General features: G+C 40.5%; 1 protein-coding gene across 1 annotated transcript in view; it reads right to left on the reverse strand.

Annotated features, from left to right (window-relative positions):
- LOC122815703 (vomeronasal type-2 receptor 26-like) overlaps positions 1-26,933 on the reverse strand; it is a 241,340-nt gene that overhangs the window by 155,043 nt on the left and 59,364 nt on the right. The window lies entirely within an intron of this gene.

Here is a 26,933-nt window from a genome sequence, read left to right on the forward strand (position 1 = left end):
ATTGCATTTCTTGTGGAAAGCAAATACCTCATAAAGATTTTCATTCGTACTGTATTCCTTGCCTAGGCCCTGACCATGACATACCTCGCTGTCAGTTTTGTGCCTTATTTAAATCACCAACTATCCATCATCAGTATATTTGTGCTTCTAAATTATTTGGTGCTCGGTTCAATTATCCTGATATGTCTTTGGTAAGCCATCCGACTACCGAGTTTTCGAAGAAATGCAAAGATAAAGGCAGAGACAGGCCGCCCAGTTCGCCGGTACTCAGTGAGGCACTTTCACAGCCCCTGATACCTGCTACTTCAGATTCACAGGCCTCTACTGAGACCCATTCAGAGTCCGGTATGCCGCGAGATGCTTCAGCTGTGGAACCTGTGGATGTTCATAGGTTCATAGGTTCATGCTAGGCTATCTGCCCTAGGGCATTTATAAGCCTAGCCAGAATGTGTTTGGCTTTCGCCACCCATTTTAAATTTATTTTGCTATGCCCTTTTTCGAGGTTAGTATACTGTGCCTCTGTCTAACAGTGACACAAAAGTGATATAGGTTCATAGGTTCATACTAGGCTATCTGCCCTCTACCCTGTCTCTACCTTGGATGGGTCCAGAGCCACTGTGTAGGCACCGGCTTCTGAGGGTGTATTCAGGCCTACTGACTTGCATATTACACTGGCCCCGTCTTCTTCTTCAAGGCCTAAAACTCAAACTATGCCTAGAAAACTGATGCCCAGACCGCATGATCAGGCCTCCATGCCTAAAGAACAAATGATAAGAATGACTGAAGACCTTATTACTTTAACCAGGGGAAGCCTTCCTTCCCCCTCTAAGAGACCTAGGACTGAGTTTGCTTATGATACTTCTGACCAGGATTCTGAAATTTCTGTTTCCTCTGATGACCAGGATTTACCCTTATCTACCTATGAGGATTCTGATGCTGAGGACTCTATTCCCTCTGCTTCCCCCCAGAGGATTTCTCTTTTCGGGAAACCTTGCATACTCTCAGGGAGCTTTTTCATTGGGAAAGTCAGGATTTCTCTGATTCTAGAAAGAAGCTTAGGGATTTCTTACTCCAGCCCCAGCACAGGCCTTTAGCTATACCTCCTGTACTGGACATTGTTGATGATGCCTTTTCGGAATCTAGCATGGCCCCTGACTCCTTACCTCCTACTTCCAGAAAACCTGATAGATATTACAGGGTTCCTGATGCTCACAAGTTCCTTTTCAAAAATCCTACTGTGGATCCTGAAACCATTTCACAGGGACTCAAGGATATTAAAGCTACTAGTGCCAGAAATCCTACTCCCTCTGATCGAGACTCCAGGCTGCTGGATAGATGGGATAAGAAGGTATACACTTCTGCAACTTTGGCCATTAGGGCCTTGAATTTCCAGTTTCATATGTTAAAGTATCAGCTGCATATTATTGGATTGCTTAAACAGAAAATGATGTTGATGCCTGATTGTGCTGAAAATAAGGATTTACGGGATTTTATGCATTCTACTGAACAAGTTGGTGAGCATACATTGTAATGTGGTTTTGATTCACTAGAGGCATCTTGTAGTGCTGTGGTAACTGGGTCTGTACTTAGAAGGCATGCTTAGCTTAAGGAGCAATCCTTGCCAGATCATGTTAAAGCAAAATTACTGGATGCTCCCTTAAATCATGGCCACCTATTTGGCAATAAGGCAGAAGAAGTTCTTAAAAAGATGGAGGAAAAAGCTAAATCTATGCAAACTATTAAAGACATTTTACAAGTACAACCTCCAAGATTTAGTAGGCATTGGCCTTCTAAGAAATGGTCCTTTCCTGCCTCTTCCAAACCTTCTCAGTCCAAACCCAGATCCAGCAGAGCATCCAGGCTTCAGTCACAGGGGACACACAGGACTAAGCAGTGGGCGGCCTCCACTTCCAAATTTTGGAGTAATAAAACTCCCCCATGGTAAACTGTCTCATTGACTTCTTTTTAAAACTTCCAGGTACTTTTCAATTGACTGCCCCTTTGGGGGGAAAGATTGCACTTCACGCAAAGAACTGGGGACTCATTACCCAAGACAAATGGGTTTTAAATATAGTGTCCCAAGGATACAGATTTCACTTCCACATGCCACCAACTCCAAGCGGTTGGCTAGAGCTACTTCCAAAGCAGTGGGCAGAGGCCCAAAAGCAAGTACTCTCTCTCTTAAGTATAGGCTATTCAATTGGTACCAGAAGAGAAAAAGGGACAAGGTTTCTACTCGGAATTTTTCCTGGTACCTAGAAAAGACAATTCATGGTGTCCTATATTGGACCTGCCTACTCTAAACACCTTTTTGGTGATTCCAAAATTGATTCCAAAATTCAAGATGCTGACTCTTCACCAGTTGCTTCCTATGCTAAGCAAAAATGCCTGGTTGGCCACACTAAATTTAAGGGAAGCATACCTGCACATCCCAATCAGGGAATCTTGCAGAAGATACCTACACTTCAAAGCAGGCTACACACACTATCAGTTCTCTGTACTGCTCTTTGGCTTATCTACTGCACCCAGAGTATTCACAAAGTGCCTAGCTCCAGTCATTGCATTTTGCAGGCAAAGAAATATTCACATATACCAATACTTAGGCAATTGTCTAATTCAGGCAGAAAACCAGGACATACTTTTGAATCATCTGGCTTTTGTACAAAGGGTGCTAACTTGTCTGTGGTACACCATAAATGAAAATAAATCACACCTGGTACCCTGTCAACAAATTATATTCCTGGGAGCAAGCTTGAATACAACTTCCCAGATGGCTTTCCTCACTCCAGAGAAACAAATTCACTTGACAACCTACTTGAAACAAGTGGTCACAAAAAACCCTGCTATCTGCAAGACAAATACTACAAGCCTTGGGGTTCATGGCCTCCTGCATTCTTCTAATTCCATATGCAGACTGCATATGAGGAAACTACAATGGTATCTAAAATGCCTATGTTGTCAACATTCTCAGGATCTAGAAGCAATGATTCCTATCATTCCTTGTCTATGCCAAGAGTTCCTTTGGTGGGCAGAGGCCTGCCACCAACACAAGAGACTACCATTCACACTACCCCCTGCCGCCCAAACCCTAAAAACAGATGCATCAGACTATGCATGGGGGAGGTGCACCTGGCAGGGAAGTGCATTCAGGGCAAATGGAACTCAATTCAAATGCACCTTCACATCAATCATAAAGAAATGTTAGCTGTACAGAATGCTCTGACAGCCTTCAAGGACCACATTCTTCCAGGACAATTATTGGTAAAGACAGACAACACCACTGTCATGTGGCACATAAACAAGAAGGGGGGTACAAATTTTTACCACCTCTGCAGACTAGCCATGGCATTGTGAAACACAGCCTTGAGCTACCAAGTACATCTACAAGTTCAATTCCTGCCATGAAAACTAAATACACTGGCAGATGGACTAAACAGAACCTCATGGACCCACATGAGTGGAAACTGGAACCAACGATTTTCAACATATTGACAAGCCAATAGGGGAGTCCATATATAGACCTGTTTGCCTCCCCCCAGAACTATCAATTGGAAACATTTTGTGCAAGGACTCCCCACAGACAAGATTGGAAAGTGGATGCTCTGTCCTTCAGCTGGAAAATCCTATCAGTTTATGCCTTTACTCCTCTGCCTCTGCTCTCCAAAGTACTACCAAAGATCAAACAAGACAAACCAAGGATGATTTTTATTGCACCAGCCTGGCCACGCCAACACTGGTACCCCCTCCTGTACAGTGTGTCATTGTCGGCGCCATGACACCTGCCTCAGACTCCTACCCTGCTGTCTCAGCAGGACAACCAGATTCTGTACCATCAGCTTCAACCACTAAACCTAGCAGCCTGGCTAATTAACTAAGCTCTCCTTTACCATCCCTCAGTAAACCAGTGATGGATGTCATTTTAGAGGCAAGGAGGCCTAGTACTAGAAAATCTTATGTTGAAAAATGGAAAAGATTCTGTGCCTGGAACCAATCTCAAGGGATGAGCACAGCAGTGCCCAATTTACCTCAGATTTCACAATACTTAACTGAGATGCTTCACAAGGGCCTGCCTTTTTCCACAATAAAAATTCATGCCTCAGCCATTTCAGCTCATTATAACACAGAGCCTCCCCTGATCTCTCTTCCACTGCTCAAGCAGTTCCTCAGAGAGGCCAAAAATTTAAGACCACCCAGGAGAGCTCCAACTCCAGCCTAGGACCTTAAGTTTGAATTACAGGTCCTTACGGCAGTGGAGCCTTTCATCATATTTCATGCAGACAGGGTGTCCCTCAGGACCAATCCCTCTTTCATGTCAAAGCTGGTATCCAGTGTGGACTTTAATCAGTCCATTCATTTGCCTACCTTCTTTCCTAATCCACAGAACAAAGGGAAACGGATACTGCACTCCTTAGATGTGTATAGACAACTTAGATTCTATTTGGACAGGTCTAAACTTCAAAGGAAATCTGAACAACTGCTGGTGGCATTTGTTGCAGGAACAGAGCGGAAGGCTATTACAAAGCTAACTATCTCCAAATGGAGAGGTCATTGGATTCAATTCTGCTATAAGCAGCAGGGAAAACCTATCCCACAGGGGATTAGATCTCACTCAACCAGGGCTGCATCTACCTCTACAGCCTTTCTAATAGGCATACCTACCAGGGACATCCTAGAAGCTGCTACCAGGAGTTCTGTACATACTTTCACCAAGCATTACCATTTGCCAATTTTCTCTAAATCCAGAGCTGGCTTTGCCACTTAAATTCTGCAGGGCCTTATAGCTGGTCCTAATGGTATCTAAATTCCTCCTCCCATCCTTAGCTTTGGGAATCTACCCAAATGTAATGACTGCAACAGTGAAACATGAAGAACATAGTACAGTTGTGTACACTTACCATAATTGTAGATGTTCGAGTGTATTCACTGTTGCAGTCTTGGTTACCCTCCCTCCAGCCCCCTGACTTCGTTTGGCTATACCTCTTCTCTCCTTTTCAATGCTTAAAAGCCTTTTTGCTAAATTTGCTTTTTTGTTTGAGGTATAACCTTGTATATTTATAGATTTAATTGCTTCCCATTAGGGGGGCACCTGACATCTGGGGCAAGAAAAACTGATGTTATGACGTCGGCTGCATGTTTTATACCCCTGATGACCTGACATAATAGAAGACAGCAGCTGCCACAGGACCCAAGACTTTGTTAATCAGGCCGACTGAGGGCTACCTGCAAGCAGATAACCCAAATGTAATGACTGCAACAGTGAATACACTCGAACATCTACATTTATGTTGTGTACACAACTGTACTTTTCTTATCACATAGAATGAATATTACTTCTATCACTTTCAGAGTAAGTTTTTTTCTTGCATACATACTGCCTATTAGAAGTGTTACCATACTGCCTGAGGCAAACATTACTTTTCTGTCTTCAATTAAGACATTCTACAACACTGACTTGGCAGTTCCAGAGTAACAAAATGCAGTCTTAATCATTCTAGTAGATACTTCATCATACTTTGCACGTATAATATCATTAGTTATAGTAACAAGCAGTACTAAAGAGCAGGGAACACTCACCAAAAAGGCGTATTCTCACATGTCATTGTATGTTTAGACTGTATAGTTTTTTTCTGTGCATTGTTTTTTGGCATAACTGTCTTTCTACTAGCAGACCAAAACTTTCAAAGTCATTAATGTCAGCTCGATAGAGCCACTTTCTTAAAGCAGTAGGTAAAGATCTTTTAAATCTATCAGTTGCTATCATTTTATTGTTATTTTCTTTAGACTCAGGGTCTACAACAAATTAATAATGTGTTTTAAATTGTATAATTGTGACTGTGCCATTTTGTTACCAGTAAATGTACTGCTATGAGACTTAACAGTTTATGCCTCTGAAACAAACACCAGGTCTGGCAAGTAAAGTGTTTTCTGACTCTATCAAAGTCCTGCAATCAGTCAACTACATGTCCTCGAAGGCTGTTAGACATTCTCCATGCAACTGAGCTGCAAGGATACTGGTCCAGTCAGCTCAATCACATCTCTCCTCAGAAGTATTTCAGCTATCAGTAGTAAGATATGCCTTATCATCTTTCTCCAAGGTAACTTGTTCTAACAGTGAAACTATCTTTTAGGTAGACATCAACATGGCTAGAGTAAATCCCTCTGGTTGCTGCTATTTTGGCTTTATGTAACTTGTCTAGCATGGTCATCTTACACATGGATGAACAAACAAGTATTCTTAAAAAGACGTTCCACCAGACATCACAAAATTGTGTAACATTCTTTCTCCTCTTTCTTTTTTTGCAGAACTAAAGTCTAGGCAGCAGTGATAGGTGTAGCCTCAAGATTTTGGCATTGTAATTTGTGACAGAATGGTCTCATTCTCCAGCAGTGCTGAAAATTAAAGCAAATGGGACAAATGTATATAAAAAACTCATGGCAAACCAAAATACCCAAGGAATGGTTAGGGCTATATACCACAACACCACAGTGCTAGTAAGGGTCTTTAATATTCTTTATGTGGTTCTTACCAAACTAGCCTGCACCTGCATCACACATTGCTTAATTTTTGGTTAATTATTTCCACAAAGAACTCATCTTCTTTGACATGCCTATTGGTACCACACCCCACCAAATGAAATAATTTTAGATACTTCTTCAGGACAAATCTATTTCAGCTGATAAAAGAAATATGCAGAGTTCACAACAGTCCTCCTTAAGCTGATCCAGCTGAGAAGGCTGCTGCATTCACTTCTGACTCTTGTCAACAGCTACATATAAACATCAGTATAAGCCTCTCTGGTGTAACCCCTATATTAATCAACTACATTACAAATGAAAGAAACAAAGTAGATTTGTAAAATATTCCAATACCACTACCTTAAGACCCCAAATGAAGCATGCCAGCAAGGATCTTAAGTGCACTATTAGAAAACATAACACGGAGCAGGAGGAAATTGAAAATCTTTTTTTGGTTTATGTCAGGAAATTAAGGAATAATGTTTGAAAATTGTCAGAGAAATATGTATTAACATATGTGTGTAGTGCTTATTAAAAGCAGAAAAGGATTAACACGTTTTTATTCTATATGCAGCATTAGTTCTGTTTGAGACTGCAAATATGCTTTTCTGAAATTGTGCTTTCTGACACTGCAAAGATGCACTCTGACCTAGTTTGCTAGCACAGTAAAATTCATGTTTATGACTTTAGAAATGTACTGAGAAGCAGGTGATTATCTGCTAGGTCAGGAAATCAAATAAAGAATAATACTGTCTTCTATGAGGCTATTCATTAGAAACAATGAACTCTGTTCGTGTTGATGAAAAAGTGCACAGCTGCAAGAAAGTTAGATACTAGAAACAATGGACTACTTAGAGAAATCTGTACTTGCATTGTGCTCGAATTAGCCATAGTACCTTGACTAGTAACATAACATGGAAAGAAAGTAATAATTGATCAGTGGTCATCAAGGCCATCCTGTTTACTGAAAAATCTTTTTTAAACTTTGTAGAGTCAGCTGAAAATGTGAGAAAACAACTGTAATGAAACAATATTGTGAACTGGTGATCTGCTACGTCAGTCGTAGTGGGCAATGTCTTAGAAGAAAAGGTATATTAATTATGACACTTACAGAGTTTGGATCTGCATTTTTTGTCTCCTTGCGCAAGAATAAAGAAACCTGAACTGAACCTCTTGCAGACTGGTCTTTGAAGTATTTTCCTTTGACATTTTTTAGTCCTTTCGAGACCGGAGACCTCCGTTTAGCCTTGGATCAGATGGACCGGGTGGCATGAAACCGCGTGGGGAAGATACCACATCGGTTCTTCTTGCTTGAAAGACCTCCGACTGAATTGTCGTGCAAAAGAGGCCAGCCACTTTTCTGATCTACGACTGAAGGAGGGTTTCACTCGAACAGTGAGTGACCAATCGCTGAGGCTCAGGTAGGGTGAAATCTACTTTTTTCTGTTTTAGATCAGGGACATGATTGTATTTGTTCTGTTAAGAATTTGTTAAAATTCAGGGACAGAAAGATTGCTATCTTGTCATAGATCAGGGAAACAGAATAAGTAGGCAGGTAGTTTGAAGAGACTATAAATACTCGTGGTACCATGTTAAAAATAAGAAGGGTTACGTAACATTCAAAAAGGTCAGAACAAAATGGGTAATACGTGCACAAAAAGACCTCAAAATCCACTATTAACTGAAGACGCAAAATATATGCAATCACAACGTGCCGATAATGTTAAGTATTATGCAAAATGGGTTAATAAATATGAATTCAATGGGAAATTAGAGAAAACTTCTCTTATCAAACTTGTCAAACAGCTAAAAACTGATTCCAAAGGTCGAGTTAAAAAACAGCGCAAATTGGGAATTCCTCAGGCACACAGGTGGATTGAGGAAGTAAACCGAAGAGAACAAAAGAATAAAAATTCAAAAGCAATGTTTTTAGACAAAGAGGATAATAACTTAGTTATAGCATCGGCCCCTCCGCCCCCTCCGCTTCCCTTACCAGAATATGAAGTAAATGAACAAGCTGGTCCACCTCCACAATACCCAGCTATTTCTACGAAACCAAAGCCGTTTGCTAGAGATCCTATCGAGACTCGGTCTTGGACATGTAACTTGAGAGGAGATATTGAGCTATATCAAATAAATAGGAATTCATGGGCTATGAGTGAAGAAGAGATATGTCCACTCATAGTAGTACCAAATCCTCAGGCAGGACAAGAAGGGCAGGACCCAACTCTCCTGGTATACAGACCGTGGACACCGAAGGATATCCAGAAAGCCACAGAGGGAATTCCCCATCCAAAAGTTAATTTTAGAAAGTTCTTAGAAGACTTACAAGGCATGAGGTTAAGCTATCACTTAAACGGAGAGGAAGTAGAAAAAGTAGTCAGACAAATAGTAGGTCCAGATTGGCACATGATCAGTGGCAACTGGAATCCCTGTGATGCTGTGCTTAAGCCCCTCCCACAGAGCAGTGCAGAACTAGACAACAGAGTGAAAGGTTTAACAGACCAAACCTCTGAAAAATGGAAGCCTAGGGCAGACTGGACTTGCATAAATCAATGCATCTAACAAGAAGGTGAAACTGTTGATAGATATTATGCCAGATTGTTAGAATGTTTTAATAACTATTGTAGACTGCAGGTTCCTGAAGACCAAACACAAGATTCCCCATATGAGCAGCAGTTAAAGAATGCATTTTTAAAAGGCTGTATTGTACCCATAAGCAGTTTTATTACAAAGCACATGGTAGATCATCGTACAAGCAGATTACAATCACTGCTTGAATATGCTAGACATGCTGAAAGGCATTTTAATAACAAAAAGAAAAAGAAAGCCCAAGTATTTGCTGCAGAAGACGGAGAAGTTTATTTAGTACAGTCCGGAAAGAAGGGCAAAAAGAATGCCCAGGGAAGCAAACAATCTGATCAACGATCAGAGGACTTTGAAGGGAGAAAGAAAAGAGGTGAGTGCTTCAAATGTGGTAAAATGGACACTTGGCAAAGGATTGCAAGAAAAATAAGAAGGCAGCAATGGAGGATAAAAATGATGAGGGTGAGGACTGACTATATGATAGTCAAGAATCACTAGATAGGGATAACAGAGAAGGGACAAATGAGAATGTGACAGAAGAAATAGAGGAAGTTCAGGAAACTATCGATAGTGAAGAGAATGAAATATTAGACCTAGCCTTATTGAGCTTAGAGCTCTATTTGGCTGACACAAAACCAGAAGTTACACTCCTGGTAGAAGGGAGGGAAGTCAAATTCTTGTGCGATTCAGGGGCAACACGAACCCTGGTACACCCCTCCAAACTAGCGGAGAATTCAGAGTCACATGATTACAAACTAGTGAAAGCAGCTAATGGACAGCTGTATCGGGAGCCTCTCTCCCATAACATTGCAATAACAGATCCTGTTTCAGGATTAACCCAGAAAAGCAAAATTGTTGTTTCTGCAAAAGTAAGTTCCCCTCCCTTTGCATTGACATACAACACCTGTTGCACTGTACTCTGTATTATTGTAATACACCAGGACCTGATAAAGAATATGAACAAGAATTGTTTAAAAAAAGTGCAAACAGATTAGCACTGCTAAATCTGTACTGGGATATGAAAGGGAACAGTGTAGTTAGTTGTTCATTACCCCAGGAGTTCTTTGCACTTTATAAATCAAATCGATTACCACATGTTAGTTTAACTAAAGAGAAAGATTTAAAATGGGCAGACCTAGGAGAAAAAGTTACAAAATGGGAAAAGCAGACAGAATCAGAACTATCAGAACAAGGAGTTCAAAGACAGAAATTAAACTGGATAACACAGACACATCCAGCTGTACACTCGCAGTCCAGCGAGAACAGCTGAGAAGCCCTCTTATTAGAAGAGGAAGAAAAAGCTTTGTTAGATATACCAGAGACTCTCTGGTCAACAGGAAAATCAGATGTAGGACTTATTCGCACAGCAGGACCAGTTACTATCACGCCAAAGTCAGCATTTAGACCACAAAAAAGACAGTACCCCTTGAGAAAAGATGCAGAGGCAGGTATTAAACCTATCATAGCAGCTTTACTTAAGGAGGGAATACTGGTGGAGTCTCCTGATTCACCATGTAACACACCCTTATTTCCGGTTAAGAAAGCAAATGGAGAATGGCGTATGGTCCAAGATTTACAAGCTGTAAATGATGCAGCAATATCAAGAGCACCCACATTGCCAGATCCACACACCTTGTTAAATAACTTGAAACCTCAACAGAAGTATTTTTCCGTGGTAGATATTAGCAATGCGTTCTTTTCAATACCGATACACCCTGACAGCCAGTATTGGTTTGCATTCACATTTCAGGGGAAACGGTATGCATATACGCGACTACCACAGGGATATTGTGAAAGTCCAACAATATTCTCACAAGAAATGGCAAGTAACTTGGTGGGATTTACCCCACCGAGAGGTAGTCAAATTTTACTTTATGTTGATGACATCCTGCTGGCCGCCCCCACCCAGCAAGATTGTAAGGAAGATACTATAGCTTTATTGAAATTTTTAGCCGTTGAAGGACACAAAGTGAGCAAAAATAAATTGCAGCTTTGGAGAAAACAAGTCAAATACCTTGGATATGTAATATCCAAAGATGGTAGGACATTAGATGAGGACAGAAAAATAGCAATCCTACAAACAAAATTTTTGTCGGAGCTGGATCCCAAACTATGCTGCACCGCTAGCCAACCTGATTTTTAAGAAGCCTATGGCAGCACAAGATTTAATAGAATGGACACCAGAAGCAGAATTAGCTTTCTGTAAACTTAAACAATTGATAGCATCATCATTAGTCTTAGGATTACCAAACTATCATAAACGTTTTTTCCAAACTGTAGATTGTAAGCAAGGATATATGACACCAGTATTAACTCAACAGCATGGGGACAAACAATGCCCTATTGCTTATTATTCATCACAACTGGACCCAGTGGCGCGGTCTCTACCCCACTGTGTACAAGCAGTAGTCACAGCTGCAATGGCAGTGCAGGCTTCAGCCTCAGTAGTGTTATTCCACCCTCTCACATTGAGAGTGCCTCATGCAGTCGCGATTATTTTACTGCAAGAAAAAGTAGCATACCTTTCCCCTGCTAGGCATCTTTCTTGTATGACTATATTGCTGAGCCAACCTCATATGACAATTGAGCGATGTACAACTTTAAACCCATCTACCTTGCTCCCATCTCCTGCAGATGGCACACCTCACAGCTGCCTGCAGGTAATTGAGCAAAAGACACTGCCTAGAAAAGACCTCACGGATGTTCCCTTGGATGATGCCGAAGTGACATATTACGTGGACGGCTCATGCAGAAAGGGTCCTACAGAACAGAACCTAACAGGATATGCAGTAGTTTCTGATACTGAAACTGTAGAAGCAAAACTGTTACCACATAACTTATCTGCAAAAGCAGCAGAATTGATTGCCTTGACATGGACATGTCCCTTAGCAAAGGGTAAATGTGTAAATATTTTTACAGACAGCCAGTATGCTTTTTCTACTGTACATGTTTTTGCGCAGCAGTGGAAAAATCGAGGAATGGTGACATCTACTGGCAAACCGATTAATCATGCACAGTTTATTTTAGATTTGTTAGAATCTATTCAGTTACCTCAGAAAGTAGCTATTTGTAAATGCATAGCTCATACTAAACAACAAGATAAGATTTCAAAAGGCAATGCAAGAGCTGACACAGCTGCAAAGCAAGCAGCTTCAGAAGCATTTCTTTTGAATGAGGAATTACAACCTTCTGAGATTTTAGACTTAGAAATGTTGAAAACAATGCAGATGCTTACTACACAAGCTGAGAAACAAAAATGGAAAAGACGAGGAGCAATTCTCGAGAAAGGGCTGTACATCTCCAAAGAGGGAAAACTGATATTACCATCTAATTTATTTAGATATGCAGCTTTGTTGAGCCATGGGCAATGCCATGTCTCAACAGGGGGGATGGTACAGTTGGTGAACTGGGTGTTCACTACATATGGATTTACTAATTACACTAAAAATGTTTGCCTGTCATGCCACACTTGTAATAGATATCATGCACAAGGGGTGTTAAAGCCCAAGCAAGGGAGTTTCCCTACACCACCCTATCCATTTCATACTATCTGTATGGATTTCATAGAATTAACCAAATGTGAAAATAAGAAGTACTGCCTTGTCATTGTGGATATGTTCTGCAAATGGGTGGATGCCTTTCCGACCAGTAAACCACATGCAGCTACTGTTGCAAAAACCTTAGTCAAAGAAATCATTCCTAGATTTGGCATACCGGAAAGGATCTACAGTGACAATGGTACACATTTTGTAAACCAAACTATACAACAATTGAGCCGATATTTTGGGATTTCTTTAAAACATCACTGTGCATATCACCCTCAATCTGCAGGGTTAGTAGGGAGGCACAATGGAGTTTTAAAGAACAAGCTTAAGAAGCTTATGACTGATACGCAAACAAATTGGGTGTACTGTCTGCTCCTGGCACTGTTGAGCATGAGAACTGTTCCGACTGCAAAAGGGTTGACTCCTTTTGAAACAATTTTTGGGAGAGCTTATTACATACCTCAGTGGAAACCTCTCATGCCTGCAGACCAGGAAGCAGACTGGACACTAGCTGAGTACATGAGGAAGATTCTTACTAACAAACACCTTTTACAGTTTAATTCTGTTTCAGATAAAGTCCATACCAAACCATCCGAAGTGGCAGTAGCCCCAGGCACGTGGGTCTGGGTGAAGACGATAAAGAGGAAAACTTGGACAACTCCAAAGTGGGAAGGTCCGTATCAAGTACTGCTGAGTACGCCCACAGCAGTCAAGATTGCGGAAAGTTAATCTTGGATCCATTTGACACACTGCAAATTGGTCAAAAACTTTGAACTTGATAAAAACCTCACTGTTGCACACAGCAGCAGTAGAATGACAAGACCTAGAGCAAACAGGAATGCTGAACAACCTCAGCAACATTGTATGATCTTCTTGATAACTTTATTAGTGACAATAATCATCTTGACAATTGTATTTGTGACAATGATCTTTTTGCTGTGGCCTTTCCTTTTTGCAGCCACACCAGCTAAACTGAACAAACGTGATTCAACACTCATAGACTGGCATTCGAACTTTAACACTTACCAAGCAATCAAATATGTGTATGCTGAAACTTTTAATGTTTCGAATTGCTGGATTTGCACAGCTATACTGACGGCATACGGGGAATTATTAATGGCTGCTGTCCCCCTAGGGGTCAATGAGACCTGGGAAAACTTAATTTTTGAGACTACAACTGTTAAATCAAAAGACAGCATTGCATTGTTCCTACCTGTTACACAAAAAGGAATTGTGTGTTTTTATAAAAATGATACTATTCAGGTGGGTTGGAGCAATTGCAATGTAACAATTTCTTATAAATGTTATATTAAAGCTAATAATGCAGGAACAATTTGTGATGCAAATTATGACTCATATTTTGAGTCCTTGCACAGAACTGTTAGTGAAGTACAACATAATCCTGTTCTTTTAAAGCAACTGTCTATTATAGACAAGAAAATGTTTTATGCAGGGAAAGTGTATATCAATACTAAAGTAGAAAACTATTATTTTGTGTGTGGGAAAAGGGCATACAAATGGTTGCCTGAGAATTGGTCCGGCAGTTGTTTTTTGGGTTACCTGGTCCCAGCCATATGACACACTGCAGCTTTGCCTCATGGGAGAGTTTGAAACGTCAGAGAGGTCGCCAAGAAACCTGGAAATCCAATCAAGAAACCTGAGAATCCGGTGGGACAGATCGAAGCATGCTGGAGAAACCATAACTCCGTGAGAGACAAAAGCAAATTAACACACATGGACTTGAGTGACACTATTATATCCTGGGCTGGTATAGCCCCTGCATATGGTACAGTAAAATCAATTTGGGAACTGAGAAAACTATCCAAACTTCTCGAGGTCATAAGCAATGCTACTTTTTCCACTCTCAAATTAATGACTGATGAACTGAATGCAATGAGAACTGTGGTACTTCAAAACCGCATGGCTCTTGACTTCACCCTAGCGGCGAAAGGTGGTACGTGCGCTTTAATCAAAGACGAGTGCTGTTCGTACCTTCCTGACAATCAACATGAGATTAACGATCTCTTGGAGGTGATTCAGCAAGTGTCAGACATGACCAGGCCAGGTCCAAACCCACTGATGGACTTTTTCCAGAAATTGTTTGGGGGTGGGGTTCCATCTTAATTTACATACTAATTGCCACTTGTGTGGGATTACTCCTTTTAGGAGCATGCATTTGTTGTGGTATTCCCTGCATGAAAAGATTAACCAAAGATTTTATAGACATGTCAGTTTCTGAGACTTTGTATCAAAATACTGAAATTGAAGAACTGTTGAAAAATGAAACACTTTCATAAGTTTAAACTGAATGAGTCTCTTAACTGCAAATCCTGAGAGGAAGAGGTTAGGGGAAGAAGCAAACTGTTTATGCTTTTGAAATAGAATAAAAAGTATTAACAGGGGGGAAATGTCAGAGAAATATGTATTAACATATGTGTGTAGTGCTTATTAAAAGCAGAAAAGGATTAACACGTTTTTATTCTATATGCAGCATTAGTTCTGTTTGAGACTGCAAACATGCTTTTCTGAAATTGTGCTTTCTGACACTGCAAAGATGCACTCTGACCTAGTTTGCTAGCACAGCAAAATTCATGTTTATGACTTTAGAAATGTACTGAGAAGCAGGTGATTATCTGCTAGGTCAGGAAATCAAATAAAGAATAATACTGTCTTCTATGAGGCTATTCATTAGAAACAATGAACTCTGTTCGTGTTGATGAAAAAGTGCACAGCTGCAAGAAAGTTAGATACTAGAAACAATAGACTACTTAGAGAAATATATACTTGCATTGTGCTCAAATTAGCCATAGTACCTTGACTAGTAACATAACATAGAAAGAAAGTAATAATTGATCAGTGGTCGTCAAGGCCATCCTGTTTACTGAAAATCTTTTTTAAACTTTGTAGAGTCAGCTGAAAATGTGAGAAAACAACTGTAATGAAACAATATTGTGAACTGGTGATCTGCTACATCAGTCGTAGTGGGCAATGTTTTAGAAGAAAAGGTATATTAATTATGACACTTCCTGATTTTAATTAGACAAATTCTGTATCTGCATTTTTTTGTCTCCTTGGGCAAGAATAAAGAAACCTGAACTGAACCTCATGCAGACTGGTCTTTGAAGTATTTTCCTTTGACAAAAATGCAATGAGCTCATCCATAATATCAAACATTCAGACCACAAAGATATAGTCAATATCTTACCAGATACATTTGCTGACATTATCTCTTCAGGTATCCATAACATTTAGTTTCCGCTGAAATGACCTTAGAACATGTCATATTTCCTGCCAAAGCATAACAGGAGCAAACAGCACTCCAGGGTTTATTTCTCATCAGGGCCAAATATGCATTATCCAAGATTCTACATAAATGATTTAACCTCAGCCTATCCACAGAGTTTGCATTTGATATCTGGAGATCAGCCACTGTGACTTCTCTACATCAGGGCAAAAAGATGTGGATTATACATAGGCAAACTTATTTATGCAGAGCATAAGCAGCTTAAATGACCCAGTTATAAATCATTCAGGTTTTGTGAAGGAGAGGTCCTGTCTCCTGAGTTTACTAAGCTTCTTTGCAATTGTTGCAGGGACTGTTGACAGTGGTTACTCCATGCAGACTGCTTATCTCAACCTGCTGGTATTATTACAAAATAAGACAAAGTTAAAGTAAATTACTACATTTTCCACTTGACTGCAAATGGGCTAGCCAACAAGTTGTAAAATGTGTTTGTACCTCTTTGAATGTAAAATTCTAATAAGTGGGGTACCATGGAGATCAATGCTCAGTCCTCTTCTATTTGACATTTATTTTGCACACATCCAAGCTGATATCCTACTAGTGGGGTGTCCAAATTTACTGATGAAACCAAGCAGGGACTATTATCTGCTCACCTGCTGATACTAATCAGCTGCAGCAGAAGTGGAATATGTACATACCTGCTGTTTTAAAAATAATGTTTTGGTAAGTACAAAAAGGTACTTTCAGCATTAAATAAAAGCTACTTCCTCATGATGTGTTATAAATGGTACTCCTACTCAGCCAGATACAGTCATATGAAACTTAGGTGCTTACACTTGACAACTATATTTATTCATCATATTCTCACCATAGTCATGAAATCTTTCTATCTGCACAGTTAATTTCCAAAGGAATATCTTGAAAAGTCGAAGAAGTCATCCTACTACTGTACTGTTTCCTTTCCAAAACTATTATTGAATACAATGTCACTTTGGTAAGTACAGATCCAAGCATATTGCTCAGATAGAAAGTTCCCAAAAAATTCTAGCCAAGAAAATTAAAGGCATTAAAGCCTTTACTATCCTGATAGATTTGCACAATGTGTTTTATACTTATTAGCCTACTGGCTGCTCTGAGGTATCTCATGTCTCACTTTTTGAGCCATGGAAGACCCAGTCCTAGTTGATCTCCTGTTTATTTGCAAAACCTTTTACTCTACAAGCACCTACAATAGGGACCTAAATCTACAAAAATAATAAATAAACAAATAAATAAATAAATAAATAGACAAGACTCATGGAGATATAGGTTCTTAACCATACCTCTCAACTGTAGCAAATACCTCGGCATTTACCGGTTATGAGGTCCAAATAATGGGGTGCCACGAGTTCCTGAGAGGCCTCCTTAATTCCCGAATTTCCCAGCTTTTTTTTTTTTGGCCTTTTTTTTTTTTTGCTGACATCATCGCATGCAGAGGCATGTGCGATGACGTCAGCTTCATGACCAGCCTGCCAGCCTGTTGGAATTCAGCTGAGGGCTGAGTTGAAGTGTGTTTGTTTATGTTTATAGACTCACACGTGTGTGCAGTTCATACATATTTGAGTCACGTCTAGCATGCTGGCTGCAGAAACTCTCTGATCCCAGAATCAGATTCCTGGACCCAGTGTGAAGTCCCAGGTGTGTCAGACACAGACAGTGTTTTTGTTTTAAATTAAAACAATCCAGGCTCCAGCTAATATTTATTTAGTTTAGAAATTAGGCAGGCAAGAACCAACCTTGTCCCCAAGCAGCAGAGCAGTCTTGTTGGTCCTGAAGCTGTGCGGTGGACAAGTAAACAATTAAAAAGTAAGACGTAGTGAGTGATAACATTCTCATTGAAGCACAACTTATAAACTAACTGTAACATGAGGAGCAGTGTTAATTGGTGCTATACAGAAAAGAATTTAGAGGATTGTTAAAAATATTAATTTACATAGTTCTAAACATTCTGCGTTTTTTTAAGAGTTGAAGTTTCCAAGAAATGCTCTGAAAAAAAATGTACACATTTGATTAGACTGAGTATGCCAAGCTACCCATTGACTTTGTTGTCTATTCAAAAGGGAAAATGAGTTGGAATTGGGGCAAAGTGCGTCTCTCAAAGACCTAATTTTTTTTCTTTCTTTTTTACTCTAGATACTTTTCATTCTAAATAGCTTATTGTGCAGTAAAGAACTTATCAGAGCCTTGGAGTGGTAGCTAGTCTCATATAATAAAGTGCTTCAAAACCAATATGCTCACTACGTTGACCATATAATGAGATACCCGGGAACACAATCAGTGCTTTCACATGTGAGCCTATCCTTAGTGAGTCTTTTGTAAAACATATTAGATTTCATACTAAAAGACATAGCCCCCACTCACACACAATGTGCACACTTGCATAGAACAGTTGTGTACACTGTTTAATACATAAAAGTGCCAATAATCTTTGAATAGCTTGCTGGTTCACACAGTACCGAGCTGTTACAGAGGGACAGCTGGAAAACTGGAATGGATTATCATTTAGGTCTTCAGTTTATAACAGTAAAAAAATAGAATAATCTATTTCCAAAACTATTTATCTCCTTTTTTCATGTTATTCTGCTCTAAAGTTTCATATTCTATACTTTAGATCTGATTTTGCAAGAAACAAGTAGCTGATTTGCTGCTGTGTGGAATTAAGTATGACTGCCTGAAAACTGCTATATTTTATGGCTTGTCAGCTACCGCCATCCATAGATAAATTGTCTTTTTATCTGTTTACTTGTTTATGTAGTACAAAGTCAAGTTTCCCAGCCATTGTTATTTGTATGTTAGGATAACCTGCCGGATCTCCTTTAAGAGCAAAGAGAATTCAAGTTTATTGCCCTTACTTGCTTATGCATATGGAGCAGAAAGTTATTGTTTGTCGTTTTTGCATTTAAGTACCTGTAACACATTGCATTTAAGTTACCTGGCACTTGCTCACTAAAGCAATTATATAAGTCAGCACTAAAAAATTAAAAGCACTACACCCTCACAAACTCCCCTTCAGTACCTTCTTCCCCATTGGCCCTTTTTTCAATTATAAAGGAATTCCCAATACTATTCTAGCATGTCCAAAGGTCAGTTGTCAATCTCCTCTCCGGTCCAGCTGGTGAATCTGGGAATCTTGAGGCAATGTTACAACTGCCTCATGTACACAGACAACCCTCTTCTCCTCCCAACAAATTCCAACACATGTGAGAGATGCAACCATATAGCCAAACTGGAGGCTAAGCTCTCTCAACTCAGTACTGGCGTAACCAGTCAGGCGGAGAAGGAAACCACACTCACTACAATTCCAGTCTCACATAGACAAACCACGATAGCAAACCAAACACATAAACACACATACACATACTCAGAGGCTCTAAATAAAAATCTGCCTAAGCAGCAGAGACCTCCAAAGCAGACACCCAAGCAATTGCTACCCCAAAACAAAACACGTGCAACACATAGCTCACAAAGCCAGTGTGCCGAATAGTCACAGCCCTTAAGGCTAAACAACACATCTGATACACTTGTAATAGGTGACTCTATCGTCAGGCACACTGACGTCCCGCTCACCAGGCTGAACAAGGAGAAGGTCACGGTGAGCTGCCTGTCTCGTGCTAGGATCCGCCACATAACACAAGCACTCAGCTCACTCCAAGGCAAGTACAAATATGACTCAGTCATTGTCCATGCTGGTGTGAATGACCTGAGAAGTACCTCCCTGGACTACATGAAAAGAGACATAGAGAAGCTCTCTGAGCATGTGGCCCAGGCCGGTATGACCCTGACTTTGAGTAGCATCGTACCCTCACCAAGAATGATGCCACAATATGAAGACAAGATGATCAATTTCAACAATTGGCTTAAATATTGGTGTCATTCAAAGGGGATCCAATGCCTGTCAGCCTGGGATGACATGCTCGACAAGCCACGATGCTTCGCTATGGATGGCTTGCACCTGTCACATCTGGGCTTTCGGATATTGGCAAAGGCTCTTGCTACCCCCATAGTGCCTTTTTTAGGCAAGGCTCAAAAGACAAGCCCACCTCCATAGGTATCACAAGGGATAATAAACTAAGAGTAATGCTACTCAACGCCAGAAGTCTAAACCTCAAGGTGCACGCACTCGAAACTCTCCTTAGCATGGAGAACATCGATATCTGTGCAGTAACAGAAACCTGGTTCAAGGCTCCTGAGAGCACCCCAGCACTACCAGGTTATACCTCATACCATGCTTTTTGGCCCCAAAACTTGGACCGACCCACAAAAGGAGGGGGAGTATCAATATTCATCAAAGATACCCACACCTCCATGTTGGTGGCACAGCACGAAGCATCAGAGACTATCCATGTGCAACTAACAGTGGGTAAAACTGCCTTCCAGTTTATAGCCTGCTACAGACCACCCTCCCAAACTCAGGAACTCCACTCTGCCTTCCTGAGAACACTGGAAAATATGAAGATATCTCCAAACACCATTATATTGGGCGACTTCAACTATCCAAACATAGACTGGGAGCATTACTCTAGCTCCAACACCCTAGCCCAAAGGTTCCTAGAATTTATAAACTCAAATGCTATGGAACAACTTGTTACAACTCCCACAAGAGGGGAAAACATACTGGACCTGATCATCACCAACATGGGGACTCTATGCTCCAGACCAGAAGTGTATCCCTCACTGGTAAGATCAGACCATAAACTAATCTCACTGGATATTCACATCCCGGCCCCACCCCATGCCCAGAAAACCACAGTGAAAAACTTCTCTAAAGCAAATTTCACACTCCTCAATACCAAGGTGGAATCCTTCAAAGCCCCCTGGCCTGTAGAAGATACGGCCCAGACCACAGAATCCTTTATAAATGCATTCTATGAACACCTTCAGGAATGCATGGATCATGCGATCCCAAATAAAACCAAGACCCAATCCTACAAAGGTAGACGTCCTCTCTGGGGGACCCCAGCCATAAACAAACTATACAATAGAAGGAGGAAGCTACTAAATGAGAGAGCAAAATCCCAAAAAGGGAAGTCATCTCTGATCAGTATTAGCAAAAAACTATGGGCGCTCATAAAATCGTCTAAGGCCAGCTTCGAGAGAAAAATTGCACAGGACACTAAGGATATTCACAAGGCTTTCTTTAGTTATGTTAGGAACCTGGATGGTAATTCCCAGATATGCTCAGAATTAGTCCAAAATGACAAAAAATACACCGAACCCACAGACATTGCCAACATCCTAGCTGACAGGTTCAGCACAAACTTCTCCCCCCCCACCAAAAGGGCAAATATCTATCCCAGCAGAGTGCTGCCCCCCTGACATCTCAGATGCTCAGGTAAGAGCCGCCCTCTCCAAAGCTAAATACACAGCATCAATGGGACCAGACGGTGTCCCGGGCTGCGTCCTACATGAACTCCAAGAAGAGCGATACCCAAACTTAAAACTACTGTTCAATCTCAGCCTTACTACAGGATATGTACCCAAAGAGTGGCGTACAGCAACAGTGGTCCCTCTCCACAAAGGTGGTGCCTCAACGGATCCTGGAAACTATCGCTCCATAAGCCTGACTAGCTTGGTCTGCAAAGCTATGGGAAGAATCATCATGGACCTCATAAATAAAGATATTGGGGACCTACAGACACTGGATCCTACCCAGTTCGGCTTTGTTAAGGGCAGATCCTGCCTCTTAAACCTGGTTGATTTCTTTGAAACAGTCACCAAGGCCATTGACGATGGGAAGGTGGTCCACACAGCCTACCTGGACCTCAAAAAAGCCTTCGATACAATACCCCACTCAGGCATTATAGATAAGCTCACCAGCTTAAATATAAACCCCTATGCCACTAGATGGGTTGCAAACTGACTCAAGGACAGAACCCACATGGTTAGAATTGCTGGAGCCATGTCAGACTCCAAACCAGTTACAAGTGGCGTCCCACAATTCTGGGACCTCTCTTGTTCGGTATATATTTCTCGGAGGTACAGGCCAACACGGAAGGACTGTGGCTGACCAAGTTTCTAGATGACTGCAAACTGGGTACCATAATCAACTCTCCAGCCTACATAAGCATCCTACAAAAGGGCCTCATAGAAACAGACAACTGGTGCCAGAGCCATGGCCTCAAGCTAAATGCCAAAAAGTGTATAGTCATCCATTTTGGCAAAAACAAAGTACTCACAAATTATCACATAGGTGGTAATCCATTAAGTACAGAAGAAGTAATTAGGGACCTGGGGACTCAAGTTGATAGCAATCTCTCATTTGACAACCACGTGGCCAAAGTGGTTAGAAAAACATTTTATATAGCCCACCTAATCATGAAGGGATTCACATCTAGATCAGGGGAGGTCATCGTGCCTCTTTACTCATCCCTCATCAGGCCCATAATTGAGTACAATGCCCCTTTTGGGATGTACCTTACCAGACACCTGCAGCAACTGGAAAGACCCCAAAAGTACCTCACCAAGAGGATCAAAGGGCTCAAACAGATGCCATATGCTGCCTGGTTAAAGAAACTCCAGCTCTACTCAGTGGCATACCGCCTGTTCAGAGGCGATCTGGCCTGACGTATAAAGCCTTGTCCAACCCGGAATTAATGGACATGCTGCACATCAGAAAATCCAAATCCCATCGCGCTACGCACTCGAGAGACTTGAACCTCAGCACTGAGATAAATAGGACTTGCTGGGGGGACAGATTCATAACCCAGAGGCTCCCTTCACTCTGGAATAAAATCCCAGTCCAGGTTAGGCAGAGTCCCTCATTGACTCTCTTCAAGAGGAATCTTGATGAGTGGATGGGAGATCGTAGGTTTACCCTGGGTATCACTTCTGTGTCACTGTTAGACAGAGGCACAGTATACTAACCTCGAAAAAGTGCATAGCAAAATTAATTTAAAATGGGTGGCGAAAGCCAAACACATTCTGGCTAGGCTTATAAATGCCGTAGGGCAGATAGCCTAGTATGAACCTATGAATCTATGAACCTATGAACTTTAACATAACATGCTGCCGAGGAGATTTTATGTTACTGCCTTGTGCTTTGGCTAGATGCTGCTATTGTCACTACTTGAGGGGTGTGACAAGTATAGCTGGACTATCATGCTTGTATGCAACTTGCTGTCATACAGGATATGTTAGTTCATCCCTTTCTTAAATGTCCTTCTTTTGGCTATTGTCATTTCATAAGGGACGGGGTTGACAGTGTTTTGTATGGTTCATCTGAAGTTGTGTTTCCATAATTCAGTATCCCTAATCCACAGTGGTAAGTGGATCACAGGCTTGTGGGCATTGTATACTAAATCTATTTGCATATAACTGTATATCTGGACCCCATTAAATACCTGGATCCCCTCCAGGTACCCTGCTGTAGCTGCTGCATTACATGAGTCCCTTTCTGAATCACCCTAGGCTCTGCTACATGGTCTGGACTGTGGACTAGCCAGCATGATTGATCAGCTTGTTTATGAATAGGCCCATGTGATTTCACAAAGCTTTATAAATGTTAACAAGAGCCTTGCCATTTATAGCACTGACCATGCTTTTACTTAAAAAAAATGCTTACATATTGAGGAGCTAAAGGACAGAATCAGGAACTGATGTGGAAAAGATCTTGTGGAACGTTTTAAAGAAATAAGGTGGGCATGGATTAGCCAGTCAACTTTATTTGTTTTATAGACTAACTACATTAGAGACAATGTAGACAGTAATATACACTGTAAAACACTGATACAGTCCTGGCTCCATGGTGCATTGGGATGGAACCCTTGAGTGACCAGGGTTCAGTTAGCATTCTCCAGCTCTGGAAGAGCATGGCAAGAAGGGTGAGGAATGAAGGGATGTGGCTCTCTCACTACACACAGGGAGATGGGGGAGTAGAGAAGCTAAAGGAGCGCATACAGAAGTGATATTTCATTGCAGAAACTAATGGAGACCACTTCCTTTGCTTCAGGATTGGTGGTAGGACTGCATGCTGACAATATCCTTTGCAGACATGAGGGACAGCCAGCATTGTAAAACTATTGCATGATCCCTTTCTCTGCTTAGCCAAGCGCACTGTTGGAGACAGGGCCATAAAGCAAAATAACTTGAATCACGCTTGATGGCTGTGAAAATAATTTCTCCTCCCAGTCAAGCCTCACTCACTGATGGGAAACTATTAGGCCAATTGGATGGGAGGGGTGTGATGATTGAAAGACAGTGGTGGCAAAGTGCAAAAAAATGCCATTTAAGTTTTAATCTTCCTATTTTTCAAGATATGCAAGGTAACACAAAACACAAAACATTTTATTCTAGCAACTTTTCTAAGATTATACAAGCAATGTTTAAAATGTGTCCCTGGTTTTGGGCCTTTGCCCTCCCCAATAAATTTTGCCTTTTTCCAGATTTCTTGTGCTGCATAGTTCTTCAGGGGGAGAAAAGTTAGTGCTGGTTATGCCAAGTCTGTTTGTGTTGTTAGTAGCACAACAGATAGAATCCTTTCTTTTGATGCAGAAGGCTATGGGCTCTACTCCCACAATATGCAGATAGATTGCTGATACTGTACTATGTTTTACTTTTAAAGGAGATGTATGCTGCAGTTGTGAAAATGTCTTCTTTGGCGGACATACCTAGTAACTATGAACCTGTTATCAGTTTGCCATCCGTTCTCTATTGCAATATTACTAGCTTATCATTTTTTGTTACTGTAACATAGGCAATTTATTCCTCAAGAGCAACAGACACTTTATTTGTAGATAAACAATAAAATATAAAGTTGTTTGTCAGCATCAACCTCTTCATTAGTTACAGATTTCTTTAATGTGGAATTATTTAGATGACTTTTACTTCTGCAGAGATTGTGCATATTTACTGATACTGGTGGATTGTAGAAGTTTAAGTAGAATTTTATGATGGAAATGTTCTGAATTGGGCAGTTTTGTCATTATTGGTTCATGCATTTTGTTTCATAGCTTGCTGAAAAAATGTTCAAAACAATACATTTAAAATGTGATTTAACAAGGAATATAATTTAATACAATCAGGAAGGTGCATCAAAGAATACATGTATGTTTCGTGTGCAAGGGGCCTATGATTTAAAAACAGCCCAAAGATAATCTTTATGCACCACTGGCCAGATGCATTTTCTTTGAATGTTGGTTTCAATGTTGTTTCAATGAATTAATATGAGTTTCAAGGGCAGAGACATTTTAATGTTAAGTCTATTTTCATTGTGAGACTGTATTCCTTTGTTTAGCAGATGTCTATTAGTGTTTGTGCTATAAAATGTAAAATAAAAGTTTTAAATGACATCCAATAATCATTGTAGAAGTAAAGTAGTATGCACATTACAATGTTTATGGTAAATGGGGTGAAATAGCCAAGTAATGGGACATTACAATGGCTGAAGACTGTGTAAGGGGGCCCCATTTGACCATGATTTTGTGAGGGGCAAGGTCAGCAAACTCAAAGACAACCATGGGTGGCACAAACTCTAGCTATGCCACTGATCAGTAGACCATAGAGAATGACTTTTGGAGGTCCTAGCAAACTATAATATACGTTTTCTAAGATTAGAATATTGCCTACCATTAAATGCCGTGCTTTTACCACAAAACCCACATACTGCAAGGCACCAAAAACAAAATCCTAAGGTTCATCATCTTCTCCCTTCTCAGTGAACATCATTGTTACATATTTAAAAAAATGGTTACTATTCACTCCAGGGTCTATGACTCTGGGGCCATATTTTAGTTGTCTGTTCTTCGGTTTGCATTTGAAAGTTGGTATCCCACAATTCCATTGGAGTGCACAGGGTTACATAATTATGAATGCAATTTTATGTTAATCAGCATACAGATTTGTGCCTATTTTTCATGGGTCTTTGTCCAGATTTTTTATGTTTCCAGGTTGAGAGGCATGTTCCTAACTAACTGCGTTTCCAGCCTGTGTCAAAAGTTACTACTACACCTCAAGCAAAGCACTACTTTGGTTACCTTTAACAATAGGGTTGAGGTCTCCATAGGCAGAAACAAATTTATATCAGGGTTATTGTGTATATCTTTGTACAATTTGAGTTGTGAGCACTATTAAGTGTTTGAAAAGGATGACAAGATATTTAAAGTGCAAGTAATTGAAGATGGATATGGCTGCATATTTTATACTTACACAATGATTGTTTACCTAGTGTTTTTTTCAAATTTCTGGTAAAGAAACCATTTATATGTTACTGTCTGTCCCAATGATCATAAAATGCAATCTTTCCTACCTCTGCTGTTCTGGCTGGTGGTTTCTTACTTAAAATATGATCCATCAGTACTTCAGACAGTTTGCATATTGTAGAACTTCCCACATTGTTAAATATCTGACCCACTGCCAGTGTCTGAGTGGCACTTGCTGCTCAGCATCCATCCTTGTTTCTGTCACTATTAATTCACTGCTCCAGACATTGTGTGCTGCCCACAAATAAAATTATTCACTGTTCTGCCAATGTAGTGGAGTCAGTATTAACCATTAATGAGGTGACAGCAGGGACAGTCTCCCCATTAATGAGGAAACTGTCCCTGCATCAGAGCATGTTTCCTTCATCAGCTTCTGAGTATAAGATAGCACACTAGGTACTGACATCATCTCTATCTAAGCAAAATATGCTTGCATCACATATTAACAGGCTGTCCTATTCATATGCAGCAGAGAAAGGCAGTTGATGAAAGACAAATTAGCAACGGGCAATCTTACCTAAGCTCTGGGTTGGATTCATTATTTATTTAATTATTTATAATGCTGAGTAAAAATCATTCATTATCAAATTAAACTTATAATGGAATATTTAATAATCGATTACTTGGAGAAAAGGAAACTGAATTTTCTCAGTCTATGATACAGAGGTGCTTTATTAGGTTATTGCAGATACATGGACCGCATCTCCAACCCCCAACCTCCATAGCATCAGTGATGTTGAGAATAATACTTTTCATCCAAACATGAATGGATATATCTGTGTACTGACTGTAACCATTAGAAAAAAA

Source organism: Protopterus annectens, chromosome 1.part1 (assembly GCF_019279795.1).
Source record: "Protopterus annectens isolate FY-2018-M chromosome 1.part1, PAN1.0, whole genome shotgun sequence".
NCBI lineage: Eukaryota > Metazoa > Chordata > Ceratodontiformes > Protopteridae > Protopterus > Protopterus annectens.